Raw genomic sequence first — 8,848 nt, 5'->3', positions numbered from 1 at the left:
GGAGGTCAAACCGGAAACACTGACACCTAAGAGCTGAATTACAAACTGCATTTTTTTTTCCTTTCTTTTCTTTTGTCTTTTAATTAATCAAAAATAAATGGACACAAATATCTAAGATATAGTCTACTAAAAATTAAGGATTACCTTACAAAACTGAGGTGCAGTGGAAAGCTGGGAACTGCAAGACTGTCTGGTCCGAGAATCAGAAGTGCCAAATACATTAACTGAGGAAGTGAGTGACCACTACTGGTCATTTTTATGCTAATTTTGCTATACTTTATTTTATTTTCATTTTTTACATCTTTTATTTAATTTTCATTTTTCATATCTTTTACTTAAGAAACAATTTTTTTTTCTTTTGTCCTTACTTGATTTTACCTTTTCAATTATTACATTTTTCAATCTCTATCATCACTATTACTACTGCTATTTTGCAATTTTTTTAAAAAAAAATTTATTTATTTTTTTTTCTTTTCTTTTTTTTCTCTCTCTAGTACCATTTTATTTTTTCTTTATTTTACATTGGGAGTAACCTTCATTCTATTTTAATCTCTACTATAGCATCATTCAACCCTATCTCAACTCAACCTTTACACTATCACTCTCTTACTAAACTTTACCCTTTAGTCTACAGTTTATCCTATCCCTTTCCGGCTTTTGTTTTTCCTCTATTCTCTCTGTATACCCCCTGCTAAAGCTCTCACTATACTTATAGACCTAAGTTCCAACCCCTGATCCAAGTGTATAAATACCAATCTCTGCACTATATTAACTAGTTAAAAAAAAAAAAATCAGTTCTCCCCTCTATCCTTTTCGCATTGTATGTGTGAAGGTTGATTATTGTGAATTTTTATGCCTTTTAGTGAAATTGTTATGCTTATTCCTGTATTGTTATTGTTGCTTTGTATTTTTTTTTTAAATCCTCTGTTTTTGTTTGTTTCTTTTACTTCTGTATATCATAGCCTTACTTAATAATAGTGGATATTGTAGTTTGTATTAATCTCCAAGTATTGTTACTGGCATTGGCTGGGTCCAGAGGTTTTTCTATGGCAATTTTCTCCACATATATATAGTTTGTTTCCCATTTCTCTTTTAGTTTGCTTCTTCTCTCTCTTTCTCTCTCTCTCTCTCCCTCTTCTTTTTTTCCCTGTTTTCCAACTTCATTTTGTCATTACTTTTTTTTTCTTCTTCTTCTTTTTCTATCTCTTTATCCCTCTTTTTTTTTAATTTACTTAATTTTTTTTAATTTTAATTTTTTTTTTAATTTTTCTTTATTTTATTTTTACCTTTATTCCTTCTCTCCTATCCCCTAAGTTGCCTTTCTCTAGTGGTCACCTTTATTAGAGGTTATTAATATTGTAAATACATTCCTGTTAACTGCCTCTTGTGTTGTACCTGGTAGTGTTGTATTTTGTACCTCAAAATCAACGCAGGAGAAGGAATACCACATAACCAGACATCCTGAAAAGAGAGGCCATGGGGAGACAAAAACATAGTCCGCACGTGAAAGAAAAGCAGGCATCACCAGAAAAGGAAGTAAACGAGCCAGAGGTAAGCAGCCTGCCAGAGCAAGAATTCAGAGTAATGATCATAGCATGGCTAAAAAGAATGGAAGAGAAATTTGACAATAGCCAAGAAGAAATGAGAAAGAACCATGAGGAAATGAAGAAGAGCCATGAGGAACTGAAGAAGAACCAAGAAGAAATGAAAAGTGACATCGCTACCATGAAGAACTCAATAGAAAGCATCAAGAGTAGACTAGATGAAGCAGAGGACCGCATCAGTGAGCTAGAAGATAAGATGGAAAAAAATACCCAAGTAGAGCAACTTCTAGAAAAAAAGATTAAAAAGCAGGAGGAGAGCCTACGGGAGCTTTGGGACAAAACAAAACAAAATAATATTCGAATAATAGGGGTTCCAGAAGGAAAGGAAACTGAGGTAGACATGGAAAAAGTATTTCAAGAAATAATGACAGAAAACTTTCCTGAAATAGAAAAGAAAAAACCCACACAAATCCAAGATGCCCGCAGAGTCCCAAGCAAAATGAATCCCAGAAGACAGACTCCAAGGCACATTATAATTAAATTGGCAAACAACAACGACAAAGTAAGAATCTTAAAAGCAGCCAGAGAGAGACAGAAAGTTACATACAAAGGAACCCCCATCAGACTAGCAACTGATTTCTCAACAGAAACTTATCAGGCCAGAAGGGAAGGGGATGAAATATACAAAGTCATGCAAAGGAAGGGTCTGAATCCAAGAATACTGTACCCAGCAAGGCTATCAATCAAAATTGAAGGGGAAATCAGGAGCTTCACAGACAAAAAAAGACTGAAGGAATTTATCTCCACCAAACCAGCAATGCAAGAAATGCTAAAGGGTCTACTGTAAAAATAAAGAAATAAGAAGTGAAGAAGGAACACAGGTATAGAATAAAAATGGCGTCAAATGAGTACCTATCAATAATAACCTTAAATGTAAATGGATTAAATGCTCCAATCAAAAGACATAGGGTAACAGATTGGATAAGAAAACAAGACCCATACATCTGTTGTCTACAAGAAACCCACCTCAGAAAAAGAGATGCACACAGACTGAGGGTGAAGGGATGGAAAAAAGTTTTCCAGGCAAATGGAAATGAAAAAAAAGCTGGGGTAGCAATACTTATATCTGACAAATTAGATCTCAGAGTGAAGGACATAACAAGAGATAATGAAGGCCACTTCATAATACTAAAGGGAACAATCCAACAAGAAGAAATAACCCTGGTAAATATATATGCACCCAATACAGGAGCAACCAAATACATTAAAAAACTCCTGGAGGACATTAAGGGAGAGATTAATAGCAATACAATCATAGTAGGAGATTTTAATACCCCACTGTCACCCTTCGACAAATCATCTAAACAAAAAATCAGCAAAGAAATATCAATCCTAAATGACTCACTAGACCAGATGGAATTAATTGACATCTTCAGGACACTCCACCCCAAAGCCACAGAATATACATTCTTCTCAAGTGCACATGGGACATTCTCAAAGATAGACCACATTTTGGGACATAGGCAAAGTCTCTTCAAATTCAAGAAGATAGAAATCATATCAAGTATCTTCTCAGACCATAATGGCATAAAACTGGAAATTAACTACAATAAAAATAATCCAAAGAAATCAAACACATGGAGACTAAACAGCTTGCTATTAAACAAGGACTGGGTTACCAGAGAAATCAAGGAAGAAATTAAAAACATCCTGGAAACAAATGACAGTGAAAGCACAACAATCCAAAATCTTTGGGACACAGCAAAAGCAGTTTTGAGAGGGAAGTTCATATCCTTACAAGCCTATTGCAAAAAACTAGAAAAAATAGTAACAGATGATCTAACTCTACAACTCAAAGAGTTAGAAAAGGACCAACAAGAAAAGCCCAGTGTAAGCAGAAGGAAGGAAATAACAAAAATCAGAGCAGAGATAAACGACATAGAGACCAAAAAAACAATACATAAGATCAACAAAACCAAGAGCTGGTTCTTTGAAAGAATAAACAAGATAGATGGACCTCTAGCCAGGCTAACCAAGAAACAAAGAGAGAGGACCCAAATAAACAAAATCAGAAATGAAAGAGGTGAAATAACAACAGACCCCACCGAAATACAACGGATTGTTACAAAATATTACGAACAACTCTATTCCAACAAACTGAACAACCTGAAGGAAATGGACATATTCCTAGAAAAATATAAACTTCCAAAACTCAATCAGGAAGAATCTAAAAATCTCAATAGACCAGTGACTTGGGAAGAAATTGAAACAGTCATCAAAAAGCTTCCAGCAAACAAAAGCCCAGGGCCAGATGGCTTCACAGGAGAGTTTTACCAAACATTCAAGGAAGAACTAAAACCTATCCTCCTCAGACTATTCCAAAAAATTCAAGAGGAAGGAACACTTCCAAACTCCTTCTATGAAGCCAGCATCACCCTAATACCAAAACCCGATAAAGACAACTCAATGAAAGAGAATTACAGGCCAATATCCCTCATGAACATAGATGCCAAAATCCTCAACAAAATTCTAGCAAATCGGCTCCAGCAGAGCATCACAAAGATCATACACCATGACCAAGTAGGATTTATTCCAGGAATGCAAGGTTGGTACAATATCCGCAAATCAATAAACGTGATACATCACATAAACAAGTTGAAAGATAAAAATCATATAGTCATATCAATTGATGCAGAAAAAGCATTTGATAAAATCCAACACCCTTTCCTGATAAAAACTCTTAACAAGGTGGGAGTACAAGGATCATACCTCAACGTAATAAAAGCTATTTATGATAAACCCACAGCCAACATCATACTCAATGGGCAAAAACTAAAACCATTCCCTCTAAGAACAGGAACAAGACAGGGATGCCCACTATCGCCACTCCTCTTTGACATAGTACTGGAAGTACTTGCCATTGCAATTAGACAAGAGGAGGAAATAAAAGGCATCCAAATTGGAAAAGAAGAAGTAAAGTTATCCTTATTTGCAGACGACATGATATTGTATATAAAAAACCCAAAAGACTCCATTAAAAAACTAATTGGCTTAATAAATGAATTTGGCAATGTAGCAGGATACAAAATTAACACCAAGAAATCTATGGCATTTCTATACACCAACAGTGAGTTTATAGAAACAGAGACTAAAAAAGCAATTCCATTTACGATCGCACCAAAAAAATTAAGATACCTAGGAATAAACTTAACTAAGGAAGTAAAGGACCTATACGCGGAAAACTACACGACACTGAAAAAAGAAATAGAGGAAGATGTAAACAGATGGAAGAACATACCATGTTCATGGATTGGTAGAATCAACATCATCAAAATGTCCATACTTCCTAAAGCAATCTATAAGTTCAATGCACTCCCCATTAAAATACCAACGGCATATTTCACTGACCTAGAAAGAACTCTCCAAAAGTTCATTTGGAACAATAAAAGACCCCGAATAGCCACAGCAATCCTGAGAAAGAAGAGTAAAGTAGGAGGTATCTCAATACCAGACTTCAAACTGTATTACAAAGCCACTGTTCTCAAAACAGCCTCGTACTGGCACAAAAACAGACATATAGATCAATGGAATCGAATTGAGAACCCAGATATCAACCCAAATCACTATGCTCAATTAATATTTGACAAAGGAGGCACTAATATACAATGGAGTCAAGACAGTCTCTTCAATAAATGGTGTTGGGAAAATTGGACAGATACATGCAAAAGAATGAAACTAGATCACCAACTTACACCATACACAAAAATAACCTCAAAATGGATACAGGACTTAAACATCAGACGGGAAACCATAAAAATACTAGAAGCATCCACAGGCAACAAAAGCTCAGACGTATGCCAAAAAAACTTCTTCACTGATACTACCCCTAGTGCAATGGAAGCTAAAGAGAAAATAAACAAATGGGACTACATCAAAATAAAAAGCTTTTTTACAGCAAAAGAAACCATCAACAAAACAACAAGAAAGCCCACTGTGTGGGAGAACATATTTGCAAATGTTACCACTGATAAAGGTTTAATCTCCAACATCTACAAACAGCTTATACAACTAAATAAAAGGAAGATGAATGATCCAATTAAAAAATGGGCAATGGACCTAAATAGAATATTTTCAAAAGAAGACAGAAGGAAGGCCAAAAAGCACATGAAAACATGCTCAAAGTCACTAATTATCCGAGAGATGCAAATCAAAACAACAATGCGGTACCATCTCACACCTGTCAGAATGGCCAACATCAACAAATCAACAAACGACAAGTGTTGGCGAGGTTGCGGAGAAAAAGGAACCCTCGTGCACTGCTGGTGGGAATGTAGACTGGTGCAACCACTGTGGAGAACAGTGTGGAGTTTCCTCAAAAAACTGAAAATGGAACTCCCATTTGACCCAGTAATCCCACTTCTAGGAATATATCCTAAGAAACTAGAAACACCAATCAGAAAGGATATATGCACCCCTATGTTCATAGCAGCACAATCTACAATAGCCAGAATTTGGAAACAGCCTAAGTGTCCGTCAGCAGATGATTGGATCCAAAAACTATGGTACATCTACACAATGGAATACTATGCTGCCATAAAAAAGAAGGATTTCTCATCATTTGCACATCCTGGATGGAATTGGAGAACATCATGCTGAGTGAAATAAGCCAATCAATGAAAGAGAAACACCACATGACCTCACTCATTTGTGGATAATAAAGAACATTATAAATTGATGAACCATAAGATAGATATAGAGACAGTATATCAACAAGTAGACTGTCAAGTTACAGCGGGGACGGGAGGAAGATCTGGGGGAGATAATAGATCAACCGAAGGACTTGTATACATGCATATAAGTGCAACCAATGGACACAAAACTCTGGGGAGGGAGGGGATGTGTGGGAGGGAGGGAGGGGGTCAAAAAAAAATCAATAAAATATATTAAAAAAAATAAATAAATAAATAAAACCAGCATTTCAGAGGACCAAAAAAAAAAACAAAAAACAAAACAAAACAAAAAAAAAAAAACATTGAATGTAAACTGTAATTGAAAAATAAAATTATAAAAACATATGCTTGAAAATACCTAGCTCATGTGTTGATATCAATATTTGCCAATATCTGTGTGAAAGAGATATTTTCAAGATAAAGTATGTAAGCCCCTTCTACATGGTCACATTGAGCTAGGGCTGCAGCCTGGAAACAGATTAAAGCCTCAGTCTCACCTGCAGCCTTCCTCAGCTTCATGACCATAGACCCATGCAAAGTGAGGGAGCTTTGGGCCTTGGTGTAATGTGTAAGCAGGATCTAAGCATTCTGCATACTGAGAAAATGTTTTCTTGAGGGAATGGGTGACCATCATGGGAGGTGTAAAATGCTACCTATTACTCATAAAACTAAACCAGAGGAAAATCTTAAGAAGGAAAAAAAAAACAGTAAGAAGGTAGCAGAAAACATAAAATCAGAGGAAACATCAAGTGAGAAAAATGATCTCAAAAATGACAATGAAGGTGTGGTTGAACCAGATTCTGATGCTTCTCAAAAAATGAGAGATGAACCTGACTGGTTTGGCTCAGTGGATAGAGCATTGGCCTGTGGACTGAGGGGTCCCGGGTTTGATTCTGGTCAAGGGCAGGTACACATACCCTTGGTTGTGGGCACATCCCTAGTAGAGGGTGTGCATGGGGCAGCTGATCAATGATTCTCATCGATGTTTCTAACTCTCTATCCCTCTCCATTCCTCTCTGTAAAAAAATACTAAAATATTTTTTTAAATGAGAGATGAAAGTGTAGAGATAACTGAGGACATGATGCATCAGGCAAATGATAAAAAAGTGGCTGTCATTGATGCCCTAAGACTTAGTGGTCTGCAAACTCATTAGTCAACAGAGCCAAATATCAACAGTATAACGATTGAAATTTCTTTTGAGAGCCAATTTTTTTTAAAACTTAAACTTCTTTTAACACCACGTCTTCAAAATAGACTCGCCCAGGATGTGGTATTTTGTGGAAGAGCCACACTCAAGGGGCCAAAGAGCCACATGTGGCTTGCGAGCCGCAGTTTGCCAACCAAGGCCCTAAGTAATAGTGAACTACAGAAAGCCATTGACTTGTTCACAGATGTCATCAAGCTGAATCCTCATTTGGCCATTCCATATGCAAGAGAGCCAGTGTCTTCATCAAATTACAGAAGCCAAATGCTGCCATTGGAGACCGACAGTTATTGAAATAAATCTTGATTTAGCTCAGCCTTACAAGTGGGGAGGCAAAGCACACAGACTTCTGGAACACTGGGAAGAAGCAGTCCATTATATTGACCTTGTGTGTAAATTGGATTATGATGAAGATGTTAGTGCAATGATGAAAGAAGTTCAACCAAGGGCCCAGAAAATTGCAGAACATTAGAGGAAGTATGAGTGGAAACTTGAAGGGTGAGAAGTCAAAGAAAGAATGGAAAGGGTTAAGAAGACTCCTAACAAAATGAGAGAGCCAAGAGAGAAGAAGAAGCCAGAGGACAATTAGGAGCTCTGTATGGCTCATTTCCAGCTGGCTTTTCTTGAAGAATGCCTGGTAATTTTTTCTGGAAAAATTCCTGGATTGGGAAGGGGCATGCCTGAATAGTAGGAATGTCTGAACTCAATGAAATGCTTTGTGATCCAGAGGTTACTGAATCCATGCAGGATCCAGAAGTTATGGCGGCCTTTCACTGTGTGGCCCAGAACCTGACAAATATGTCAAAATATTAGAGTAACCCAAATGTTGTTAATCTCATCAGTAACTTGTCAGCCAAATTCGGAGGTCGAGTGTAATGCCCTTCTGACAAATAAAATTCTTGCTAAAGGAAAAGCAACTTAAATTTCCCAAATGGATGTTGCAAAATACAAACCATTGTACATCTGATCTTCTCATGAAGAAAGCTTTGAAGAGAATCCTTACCCCTCTGACCCACATAGAGCTGTAATATTTTATAGTGGTTTTCAATAGAGCATTCATTCAGATAATGTTTTCCTACTAGGAATTACAAACTTTAAACACATTTAAACCTTAATAAAACCTTATTTAAAAAAAAATAAAAAGGGCATGTTAGCCTGGCCAGTGGGGCTCAGTGGTTGAGCATCAACTTATGAATCAGGAGGTTGTGATTCAATTCCCAAACAGGGCACATCCCAGGTTGTGGGCTCGATTCCCCGGTAGGGGGTGTGCAGGTGGCAGCTGATCAATGATTCTCTCTCATCATTGATGTTCCTAACTCTCTCCCTTTCTCTCTGAAAATCAGTAAAAAATATATTTTTAGAAAGGGTA

At 36.7% G+C, this 8,848-nt stretch overlaps 1 pseudogene across 1 annotated transcript; it reads left to right on the top strand.

The window, feature by feature from the left end:
• The first annotated feature begins 7,587 nt into the window (after positions 1-7,587).
• Positions 7,588-8,355, top strand: LOC311614798 (hsc70-interacting protein-like; annotated as a pseudogene). The gene is made up of 2 exons: positions 7,588-7,924; positions 8,041-8,355. The product of its transcript is annotated as a hsc70-interacting protein-like (transcript).
• The last annotated feature ends 493 nt before the right edge of the window (positions 8,356-8,848 follow it).

The sequence above is a fragment of the Pipistrellus hanaki genome (genome assembly GCF_964339955.1).
Source record: "Pipistrellus hanaki genome assembly, chromosome: X".
In the NCBI taxonomy this organism is placed as follows: Eukaryota; Metazoa; Chordata; class Mammalia; order Chiroptera; family Vespertilionidae; genus Pipistrellus; species Pipistrellus hanaki.
Note: the sequence above shows the minus strand (reverse complement) of the source record. Positions and strands in the feature narration are given on the sequence as shown.